The sequence below is a fragment of the Euprymna scolopes genome, chromosome 36 (genome assembly GCF_053919585.1).
Source record: "Euprymna scolopes isolate OS-2025 chromosome 36, ASM5391958v1, whole genome shotgun sequence".
Taxonomy (NCBI): Eukaryota; Metazoa; Mollusca; class Cephalopoda; order Sepiida; family Sepiolidae; genus Euprymna; species Euprymna scolopes.
The window spans coordinates 86,621,597-86,634,515 of NC_136517.1; the positions used below are offsets into that span (position 1 = coordinate 86,621,597).

General features: G+C 35.1%; 1 protein-coding gene across 1 annotated transcript in view; it reads left to right on the forward strand.

Annotated features, from left to right (window-relative positions):
- Positions 1-10,990: 10,990 nt before the first annotated feature.
- LOC145260664 (uncharacterized) overlaps positions 10,991-12,919 on the forward strand; it is a 93,785-nt gene continuing 91,856 nt past the window's right edge. Inside the window, exon 1 of the mRNA XM_080119014.1 lies at positions 10,991-11,116. The gene's annotated coding sequence lies outside the window, so the exon portion shown is untranslated. The remainder of the gene's footprint in view (positions 11,117-12,919) is intronic.

The following is a 12,919-nucleotide window of genomic DNA, read 5'->3' on the forward strand; positions in this document are numbered from 1 at the left end:
TTAATACTGATGCATATCATAAAATGCGATGGATATCTCTTATTCTTGTGATATATATATATATATATATATATATATATATATATATATATATATATATAGTAATTTATAAAATATATATGGCGACTAAGCTACACTGAATATTCTGCGTTTCATCCACTGTAGGATTCGAATCCTACAGTGGATGAAACGCAGAATATTCAGTGTAGCTTAGTCGCCATATATATTTTATAAATTACTAACTAGCTCTACCTACGTATTGAGCACTTTTGAAGTAAATACTTAAAGTTTACGCATAAATCTATACTTTCGTATATTAAATTTATGTGAGTAAATGAAGTAGTTATATATATATATATATATATATTAGTATTGGAACAATCAATCAGAATCGGAAAATCAGAACTTTTAGAGTATTGGAATTGGTATCAAAATCGGAAAAATTAGTGCCTATTTTCCGATGCCAAACACAATTCCTTTAATTGTTTATTTTTCGTTTTTATTTTGTTTAAAATTCAATTTCCCATTGCTGTCACTAAAAATAAGATAATATTTATTGATTTTAAAATGCCAGTAAAATAGAAGAAATCTATAGATCACTTCAGAATTTTTTTACGTTTGCAAAAATCTATCTATGTAATACATGGGTTTTTTACTGTAAAAAAAATAATAATAAAAACAACTTTACATATTCAGACATTTTAAAAGAATCGGAATCAAGAATCTGAAACAGAATCAGTAATTGCTTTAGAATCTGGAAAAATATTGGAATCCTCCCATCAGTAATATATATATATACTAGCAAAAGTACCCGTTGTTGACTGGGTTCAAAAACAGCCTACAGAAAATGGACTCTGATTTATGAAAGTATGATAGGTTATGAAAAGGAAGGGTTGTAAAGAGATAGCTTCAAATTTGGGGGTATCAAAACCAAAGCAAAATATGATGAAAGTAAAAATAAAATAGATAAACCCCATAATTTATTATACCATACCTGTTCACACTGAAACACTTCTCACAATATTCTGTGTATCTATATTAAAAAACCTTGTTAAACTTTGTGACATATTTCCATTCTATGGAGGTCAGACGTGAACGAACACCGAATAATTTTATTATACCATATTTCTTCAAACTGAAACATAATCATCAAAGTATACTTACGCAGATAGATATGAAAAGTCTTTATTAAAGTTTGTGCCTATTTCCATTCTATGGAGGCCAGGCGCGAACGCAGACCCCACAATTTTATTATACTATCCCTATTTAAGTTAAAACATACTTATCAAAGTATTATTATGTACATCTATATCAAAAACACTTGTAAATGTTTCTTTTTAATTTTTTATTTCCATACTTTGTGGACCAGGCGCGTGCGCAGACCCCACAATTTTAATGAATCATCATTATGCCAGATCAAATATACCCATTCCTGTGTCTCGATACATTTTCTGTCATTATATGTGATTAGTTTTCTATAATAGTCAACCATATAGGAGCCTATTCATGAACAGACATACACACAGACATTCAGCTTTATGTTATAGATATTGAGGGAATCAGACCTCGAGTCTAAAGAGCAGAGTTTTTTTTTAATGTACTAGTAAATATATTAATACTATTAAAAGAAAACAGTGCTTATTGTACTGTAGATATATAATAAGCTGATATAATAAGCTGATATAATAAGCTTGATAAGAATAGATATCCTACAACTATTTTAATATTGAGTAAAACGATTCATAATTTTGAATTAGAAATCAGTTTCAAAAGGAAAACAGACCAAATCAATAGATTGTACGATCGTTTCAGAAACTATGTTTTTATTGAAATAGATAATGTCTTGGACAATAATTTGATAAGATTTTCTTTAAACAAAGTCTCCTCATCAGCAAAAATATGGGGAGGGGGTTTAAAGACACCAAAATAAAACTAGCATTTTTTGTAGTAAGACTGATATTCCTGGAAATATTTAAAAAAATAAAGAAAAAAGAAGTTAATAATTTTCCTGTTGATAAATAAAATCAAAATAAAATCGGGTGGGAAAATAAGGTTAAGAGAAAATATTTCTAATAAAAATTATATCTTTTTCCCGCTCACTTTTAAAGCTTGTCATTATTTAAGTCCATCTATTCTTTGGCATGTTGTTAAATTTTGTCTCTGAATGGTTGAAATAATTATTTATATTACTTAAAAAAAAAAATGCTGATAAATGTACTGTTGCCAGTTTATTATCGTTGAAGTGCTATATTTGAATTTTAAATTATAATTAATTTAGGAAGGGAGACAACTGCCATTTTTTGAAAAATGACATTCAAATAAAAACACCTTTTATAACATAGATATTTGCAGCACTTGGTGAAACCCACCTTCTTGGAATCTCTCAATTCAAGGAAGAGAAGCGTGGTTATGTTTTTTTTTTCACAAGTAGAAAAGGTCTACATGAGCCGCGTCTCTCTGGAGTGGGTTTGCTGTGAAATCAGAACTTGCGCGATCCCTGCTCAAAAGTCTGTCACATCATATCATGTCATGACAACTTGACAACAGCATTTACGGGAAGTAAGCAATGGCGTTCGTCACAAGGATAAGTTCATTCTGATGGGGGACTTTAATGTTAGGGTTGGTGCTGATTCCCAAACATGGAGAGGGGCTTTGGGACATCATGGAGTTGGGAAAAATGAATGATAATGGTCTCTGTCTCTTTTCTCTATGCATTGCGTTTAATCTCACTATCACCAACACAGTATTCCAACGGAAAGACTGCCACAAAACTACTTGGATACACCCTCGTTCAAATAATTGGCATATTATTGATTATATCATCTCAAAGCAACGCAATATTCACGACTTCATGGTAACACACTCATTTCATGTCAGTTGTGTACTTATCAGACCATGTCTTGCTGCACAGCAAAACATATCTTTGTTTTCATCTTAGGCAAATCATGAAATCAGCTGTCCGAAAACGTATTAACGTTAAACCATTGAAGTATCCTGAAGTGTGGGCTGCAAAAAACTTAGGAAATGTAGAAGTGCATGATGGCATTGAAAAATCCTGGAAGACTATACGTGATGCCATACATGCCACTGCAATTGAAATGTTAGGCTTACCAATATGTAAGCATCAGGATTGGTTCGACACTCAGAATGTTGAAGCACAAGATCCAATCCAATCGTGCCAACAAAGCATGGATTGATGACAAAAAACTCTGCAATGCAAAAGAAGGCTTACAAAACCTGTAAAGCGCAAATGCAAAAAGTACTGCGACAGATGAAAGAGGAATATTGGACTGATCATGCACAATCTATTCAAATGGCATTTGAAAGGAAAGATACCAAGATCTTTTATGAGGGAATAAAGAAAGTTTTTGGTCCTCAACAATCGGGAGCTTGATCTGTTTCTACAAAAGATGGAACCTTGTTGATTGATGAAAGCGATATTTTGAACCGCTGGAAAGAACATTTTGAAACAGTATTAAACACTTCCTTTGTTACGGACGACAATGTTATTGGGTCAGTTTAGCAGCTTCCTGAACAAACAGAAATGTCTGAGTTGCCGACTCTACAAAAAGTCCTTGAGGCTATCAAGCAGATAGCAATGGGTAAGACACCTGGTAACATTTGGATAACCGGAAAGATTCCCAAGGATTTCAAGAATGCCTCCATCTTTCATCATTATAAAAACGAAGGTCTTCAAAATGACTGTGGTAATCACCGCGGTATAATCCTTCTTCATTCAATCGCTGGTAAAATTCTAGCCAGACTTATACTCAACAGATTAGTAAGTTATGTTGTTGATGAAATCTATCCCGAATCGTAGAGTGGTTTTCTACGCTCTTCGGGGAACAACTGATATGATATACTCTTTGCATCAAGTATGTGAGAAAGTTTGTGAGTTGTACATGGTGTTCATTGAACTTACCAGGGCTTTTGACGCTGTGAACCGTGCAGCTCTTTGGAGGGTATTGAAGAGATATGGCATTCCAGACAACATGATAAAAGTGATAACATCTTTTCATAGGATTATGAAAGCATCAATCATGTCAAGTGGGGACTCTTCTAAAAAGTTCAATGTAACGAATGACACCAAACAAGGATGTTTTATGGTTTCGGTTCCGTTTGCTCTGTTATGTTAAAACACACATTTTCAGATGTCGATACTGGAGGAAAATTTAGGTTCCGTACAAGTGGAGGAATATTCAATCAGCAGCACTTCAAAACAAAAACATTCCTTCGTAGAACAATCATCAGGGATTTGCTATTTGCAGATGATGCCGCACTGGGTGCAACCTATGGGCACATGTCTTTTTGAACTGATATGTTTTTACACAGGTCGCACATACGCACACAAAATATTTAAATTATGAATCTGTTACCTGCTCTTGTCATGATTCCCGTTTTAACTGAAAGACAGTGTTCTACTTCCTGTTTCGTTAGATACCTATCTCTAACTCTTTTCCTGTCTAGCTTTTGCACTCGCCTCGACAGGGCGTTTACCTTTCTCAAGGTAAGAATGAATACATGTGTTTCCGTTAACTCTTGCATTGACAATAAACATACAACGTATACTTAATGAACTCTTGTGAGTATCCTGTACCTCTATAAGACCACCATTCGCCCATGTATGGAGTATTGTTGCCACATCTGAGCTGGTGTATCTACCACTAGTCTCTCCCTCTTGGATAGGGCCAAAAAAGGGGGTCCAATATAATAGGACCCACAATTTTCTAGTAACACCTATTCAAATTGATGGAAGCAAGCTGAAATATATGTACAGCATAAAAATGAAGATGAGGATAACAGTCCGCAAATAAATAAATAAAAATACAAATTACTTATCTCAAGGGATTCCAATAATAAAATATTAAACTCGTATGTTATACATTTGTACGGTACAATCATGTTGACACACCGGTTCTCACCAGATCACCGAAGTTAAGCAACGTTGAGTCTGGCCAGTACCAGATGGGTGACCATTTGAGAAGGTTAGGTGCTGCATGTACCTTCTGGGAAGGTTGGGCGTGGGGCCAGCACCCTCACCCTGTAAAAAGAACTCCTTGCTACAAAAACACCTACAAAAGTTGTAGAGGGACTCAAGGGCTATGGATGGAAGCTGAAATATACGAAAACTGCGCATATCTTGGTAGCGTTGTAGTTCAAGTGCATCGCTCGATGATGAAATAGTTAATAGAATCCCTCGTGCTAGTAGTGCATTTGGAAAACCGAGTACCCGATTGTCGAAAAACCAAGGAATAAGCCTGAAAACAAAGTTAGAAGCATTAAAGCTGTCATTCTTACCGCGTTGCTGTATGAATCAGAGACAAGGACGTTTTATAACCAAATTAAGCAATTTGACATCTTCCACAAGAAATGTGTTCATACTTTTTGTGGTTTTACTATTAAAGACCAGATATCCAATGCAGACTTGTTTACACTTTGTGGTATCAGTGGGATAGAAGGTTTCATCATTCAATCACAACTTTGCTGACCAGGCCATGTTGTTCGCATGGACGATAGTAGGATACCGAAACAATTTATGTACAGTCAGCTTGATGGTGATAAGTGAAATGTTGGACGTCCTTGGTTTCGTTACAAATACAAATTGAGAGATAACCCCGCCGTAGTTGTTCAGATCGATGGCGGAAACTTTGAACTTGAAGGTGCTTGGAAGAAGGCAGTCTTGCGGTTAAATCCTGGCTAAGTTCGACAACTCTAGAAGGGTCACATCATTATTTTACAAATCATGAGTATTACAAATTATTAGGTTTAAAATAAAAATAAAAATTATTAAAGTATTAAAATAAAAAAATATGTAATCAACATAAAATATATTATATAATTAATATAAAAAAATATGAAAATTTGTTCCATTCTCATCTAATGAAAGAGTTGTGGAGACGACATGAGAAAGGACACGCATTTCCACGAATTATTAAAAGCATAAGAAATGTTGAATTTTCAAAGTTGTTTTATTTTGTATAGATAAATTTATATTTTGTTACGTGGTTCATTACTTCAGATTTTATTTTGTTCGTTTTTCTGTTAAGACAATATTACACTTTCTAAAAATTGTTTCATTTTTCTGTTTAATAAATAGTTATAAATATGTAAAAATGTATATGTTGTTTGTTTACTTTATATAATCAAATGCTTACTTCCAATATTAAAATATTTTTTTATATTAATTACATATTTTTTATATATTAATTACATATTTTTTATTTTAAACCTTAATAATTTTTATTTTTATTTTTATTTTAAAACTAGTAATTCGTAATATTCGTGATTTGACGGTGTAAAATACTGAAGTGACTCTTCTAGAGTTGTCAAACTTTGCCGAGACTTAACTGCAAGACTGCCTGGAAGAGTATGCGTCATCAGTGAATCAAACACTTCTCCACGACGTGCATTCACAAATTAAACGAAATTAGGCTAAGAAAAAAAGCAGATGCAAATATACCAGCAACGATTTCTCTCAATCCTCACACTTGCGTCCACTGTAGCCATGTTTGCAAGTCTCTAGCAGGACTCAAGTGCCATCTTCACCTGAGCGAGTGTCAGCACAAACAGGCAGGTGCTCGTCTGAGCTCCAATTGCTCATCTCCCCTCGCCAATCTTTCACGAGAAACACCCGTCTGGCTGAAACTACTGTCAATAATTTTCCCCACTCTTTATCTGTGCCTAAATCCAAACGTAGATTCCATGAGCAAAGCTTCTTTCTTAGAACTGCACGCCAGTGGAACTCTCTGCTGCTTGCCTGTTTCCCACCTGACTACAACTTGGATGTCTTCAAGTCCAACATAAACAAACTCCTGACAAACCGCCCCCTTAAGTAAGACACTCTATCAAAACCCCCAATACTAATGATTACTATAATACTATCTCATTGATTACTGTACATGCAATAACCCTTATCCCTGAGTGGCCTTCGGGCCTTGATAAGTGGTGACCCCCATGTAAAAAAAAAAAAAAAAAAAAAAAAAAAGAACCTCATACGACGCAACCAACACTCGAGGATAAGGGTTAATGAGTATACAGTAGTCAATGGGACAATATCGTAGTAATCGTTAGTAGTTGAAGAGGAAGACTCATCAAAAACTTGTTTACGTTAGACTTGAAGACGACCATATTGTATTCAGCTGGAAAGCAGGCAAACAGAACAGAATTCCACAGGTGTGCAGTTCTGAGAAAGAAGCTTTGTTCATGAAATCTACGTTTAGGTTTAGGCACAGATAGAGTGGAGGAAATTATTGATAGTGGTTTTGGCTAGACGAGTGTTTTTCGTGAAAGTTTGATGAGGGGGGGACCATAGATTGGAGCTCAGACGAGCACTTGCCATGAAAATAATGATAAAGTAGAGACAGGCTCGTAATGTCTCTTCTGTGGGAAAGAGGTTGCAGGGAAGAGAAAAGGGCATCCCCCACTAAGCTTATCCTGCCCAGATGTGGCAGCAGTACTTTTCTTATTCAATGTTCACTTCCAGTCAGATTGCACCCGAACACGGACAACTCTATAAAGTGACTCCCTCCCCTACCTTCCAACTAAAGATCCTTAGATGTAGGAAGATCTGACTGAAATTTAATTTTTTTTTTTTTAACTCTTTTTTCCCCCCAAACAAGGCATATTGCCACCTCAATGTAAGAAGCTACTATTTGAGATCATATCTACAGGGGATTGAGCAGCGAGATGCCTGTTGTTCACATTACATTTAAATTTCTGCGGATTAGTCAGGAAACAGGAAACAAGGAAAGACTTAGTATAAATTCCAAAAATTTTGAAAAATGGTCTAGTAGAAAAATACAGGGCATTCCAGCATATTTCTTGAGACATTTCATTATTGCACTACTTCCCCTGTTTTCAAGATGGCGATAGATGATTTGGCGTCCCCGACGAAATATCTTTCAACAGATATTTTAACTGAAGAATTTTATCACATTTTTAGACAAATTATTATTATTATTATTATTATTATTATAGTAGTCTCAACCTTCGGATATTTTTAGTTGGATTCCTTTGACTTTCGACATTCAAGCTGTATTAACACTATCGCCGTTCCCAACGGGCAAGCCTTTTGCAAAATTGTAAAAGAAATTGTCTTGTTAATCTGATTAAGCTCTTTATGGTGGCTTTTTTGCCAATGGGATTTGCCTTGACTGCCATACTATTAATAATCATATTATTATTATTATTAGTAGTAGTAGTAGCAGTAGTATTTATATTTGAATTATTATAATTAGTTTGGTGTAATAATGCTATTTTTCTGTAAAAAAAAAATGTTTCTTCACTTTTAAGAATGTTTCACATGAAAAAGAAAGTTAACAGTTACAAGAAATAAATTGTTACGGTTTCAAAATCACCGCCTCCATTTTTCTTTCTTTCTTCGCCTCTGCTGTTTCTCTTCGCCTTCCCTTCCCTTAACAAAGGATGCGATAGGCTAACGTGAGCTAAACGTATGAACAATATCCGGGTTCAGTGAATACATTCATCTTCCCTTTCTTTCTGTCCTCGACTCCTCTACACACGTTGGAATTCAAATATATCAAACGAAACACCAATAATTCAGGCAATTGACTTTTTACTTCTTCGACAAAATTAATTTAAATGGAATCAACAAACTCCCAAGCTACTTTTGATTGCATAAATTTCGTTCTGGGATAAATTGGAATCATTTGTTTGTCTTATTGGGAGCGACGCCTCTAACATCACGCTGGCCAAATGAATACAGCCAGCCTCGGCCCAACCAGGCCAGTTTCGGCCGAGTGCTAGACCCGTCCGGGGAGTAGGAGGAGGCTTCCGAAGCGAGGACTGACACTACCAGTTACGTTGACCGAATCCACCAGCTGAAGGATTCCCAGCAGCAGCGGAAGCCGTCTGAACAGCAGTTCAAACATCCCTTATCAGGGCTAAACAACCAGCCCTTATCAGGGCTAATAAGTTTTTCTACTAATGCGATTCACTACTGCTTGCCTCCTGACCCACCAGCAGCAAACTTCACTTCCAGTCTCCAGCGCTTCCAGCTTACTCCAGCGGCTTCCTGCTCACTCCTGCAGCCTTCCAGCCGTTGGTGCCTCCAGCAGCTTTCCAACAACCTCGCCTCTACCTCGCTCCTCCAGCCTGCAACCTCGCCTTACACCTAGTTCCTCCGGCCTGCAACCTTGCTTGCACCTTGCTCCTCCAGCCTGCAACCTTCCCTGCACCTGGCTCCCTACCAACCGTCCATTCCATTAACACTGACCCCCATGTTCTCAGTGTCCACTGTCCATTCCGGATCGCCCTGACATCCAGCTGATCGTTACAGACCCAGTGAGCAACCCTAAGCCATGCTATGTCTAGAGTACCAGTTCCAGCCCTCCAGACCTTAGCCTTCGGTGATGTGCGACCTTCCGGACAACCAGCATCCAGATCATGCTATTTTTCGCTTCCTTTGCAAATAAAAGGCAAACCCTCGTCTTTAACCAAACAACCTGTGTCTGTTATCCTTCTTTGGCTTTTTGCTGTTTACTTTTTTCCCGTGTCTACCTTGTTAGTTGTTGGGTCGATTGTCCCCGGACGACCGACCCCGCAACAAAATATAAATTAAAAAAAGTTAGAAACAGTTACAAAAAATAAATATTACACATTTTTTAAATAAAAATAAGAATTGTCCACATTGTCCCACTTATTTTTATATAAAAGGTTAATAATAAATAATAAAAATAAGATTATAATATTATTACATATTATAATACATAAGATCTTTTGGAAGATGTTTCGTCAGGGACACCAAATCATCTATCACCGTCTAGAAAACAGGGGAGGTAATGCAACAATGAAATGTCTCGAGGAATATGCCGGAATGACAAAATAATTACAAATAAAATTAGAATTTATCGAACTATAGAGTTTTATTGTATGTTTTAAACGTGGAAGAGTTGTGCGACCAATTCAGTATGACAAACAAGAGATAACCCTTACTTAATTTAAACGTAATAATGGTTGATTCTTTATTATCATTAAAAAATACATCCAGCCACACCATTTACTAGATCGTAGATCATTTGGTACTTGTACAGTTTAGTCAAGACATTAAAAAATGAAAATATCGAAAAAAGTTTAAATTGTATGTATTCGTTATAGAACGAAGTTCTCCAGAAAAAAAATTTCACTTAATTTTATCAAGTAGTTTTTTTTTTTTTTTACAGCGGAAAGACAATTTGTTATGATACCGAGCGAAATGTTTGATTTTTAGGAAGAAAAGCTAGTATTAAAGATGGGGGAGGAGTGTCAGCGCTTTAACTGGAGTTATCTCCCTTTGGCATTTCTAAAATTCAAACAAATTTTTTTTATAAATCCAAGATGGCCGCCTTCAACGCATGCTCATAAAAACGTGTTTTTCCGCTGTAAAAAAAAAAAACAAAAAAAACAAAACTACTTGATGAATTTTTTTTTCGGAGAACTTCGTTCTTAAAACTTTTTTCGGTATTTTCATTTTTTAATGTCTTGACTAAACTGTACAAGTACCAGATCATTTTTCGTAATTTTTGGAATTTATACTAATTTCGACATGGCACAAAAGTATGCAATTATGTTTTCACCTGAAATGCGTTAGTTGGTTTAAAAGATCACTAGTGTAAACAAAAGCACCCTCTCTTTAGATTGTCTCCTTCTCTGCGTATTTTATTATTTCCATCTTTTTGCTTCTCTCTCTCCACCGCCACCCTTTCTCTGTTTATTTATTTTCCTCCTCTCTACTTCCCCCACACTTTCTTTCTCTGTACACCACTAACTTCTCTCTCTCTCTCTCTCTCTCTCTCTCTTTATTATTCGCTTCTCTAACTCTTTCTCAGCCTTTTCTTCCTTCTTAACTACAAAATGAGAGAAGGATGACACAAAAAATAACTACTCTCTAACTGTCCTACTCTCTCTCCTTTCCCCGTCACTCTCTGATTACTTTTAATTCGTCTTCTCCGCCGCCTCTAACAGTTTTTCTTACCTCTTCCTTTTACTCTTCCCCCACTCTCTCTCTCTCTCTCTCTTTCTGCACCTTCGTCTATTCGCTCTACTCTCCCTTCCTCCCATCAGAGCGTCTAGCGTCGCGAACATGTCAGCATCCCATAATTTCTTCACTTCCTTTAATGTGAGTAGCCAAAACTTTTTGTTTCTTTTTATCCTTTCTTCCTTTTCTCTTTCCCTTTCTCTCTCTCCATCCTTTTTTTTTTTTTTTTCAACTTAATTTTGTTTGGGGCCAACCAGAATAACAAACAGAACCAGCTACAACTGCATTCGTTTATAAACCTTATAATAAATAAAACACCGTGTTTTATTATTATTATTATTATTATTTAGAAAACAAATTATTAAAATGTCCCTATCTTACCGTTTTTATTTTGCACATTTTTTAAACGTCGATGTTTTTTAAACCTTTTAAAATTCGTCACGAAAAAAAAATAAATAAATAAAAACAGAAAACAATGCTTTGCACTTATATAGATGCCCCCAGGTTCGGTAAAATCCGGTAACGATTTACGACAACAGCCGAAACGCGACCATACAAAATTAAACTCAGGTTCCCGAAATGGAAACCGAAAAACGAAGAAATGCCCCCCCCCCTTTTTTTTTTTTTTACTGAACTGACATTGTTGCAATATAAGGTAAATTTTTACCTGGTTTTTACCTTAACATTTTCCTTTAAAATGACAACTTTTATAGGTTTTCGGGTATGCTGAAAAGGAACATCGTATTTAAATTTTCGGCAAACAAGTAGTTTTCCGGATATTAAACAATGCCATTTCTTATGTTATTGCTGGTGACTATATTAGTACGCGCGATCGAGCGAGCGCTCGTGCGTGTAAACGCAAGCCCGAGAAACTACGCGTAAGCGCGCACACCGAGATGGCCACCAGCGATAATATAAGAAATGACATTGCTTAATATCCGGAAAACTACTTATTTACGGAAAATTTCAATGCGATATTCGTTTTCAGCATACCCGAAAACCGGCGAATGTCGCGATTTTAAAGGTAAATGCTAAAGTGGAAAAGAGGTAAAAATTTCCCCAATTAAATTTTATTTTGCTTTTTTATTTGAAAATATTTCTTTCTGATATTGGCAACATTATTCGGTGCTTGTGAACAGAATAGACAGATCGATTAAGCAAAAGCAATATTACGTACTTAATTGTCATGTTGAAAGTAGTAATATATCCAAAAATTACGAAAATTCATCGAGTAAAACAACTATTGTAGTTTTAGTAAAAAAAAAAGTCTATCGCTATAAGGCTAAAATGTTGGTCAACATTAAAATGTAATCTAAAATTTACGTTTCGAGTTATGTCCCTTGTGTGTGAACTCTACTAGCAGTGTCAGAAATTTCGTGAAAATAGTGAATAATTCCACCCCATCTTTCCAAGCTTATAACTCCTCGAAAAATGTAATTCAAGCCCTAATTTTTTTTTTCAATTAAAGGAGTAAGGACCAAGGTTTTATTAAAAAAAAAAACAAAACAAAACAATGTGTTTTTTTTTTTTTTAAAAGGTTTTAAACTTCGGACTTTACAGGTAAATTTCTAAAAAACTGATTTTTTTTTTTGTTTTAAATTTGAATATATTATTTATTGACCTTTTCTCTTCAATTTGTGATATATAAACCTATTAAACATAAATTAATTATTTACTTTTTAATAGACATTTCAAAATGAGAGGCGTAAATTATTCGACCCCCTATCTTTCTAAGCTTATAACTCCTCGAAAAATGTAATTCAAGCCCTAATTTTTTTTTCAATTAAAGGAGCAAGGACCAAGGTTTCATTAAAAAAAAAAAAAAAAAGACAAAAAGAAAAAATGTGTTCTTATAAAATAAGGTTTTAAACTTCGGACTTTACAGGTAAATTTCTAAAAAACTGATTTTTTTTTTTTGTTTTAAATTTGAATATATTATTTATT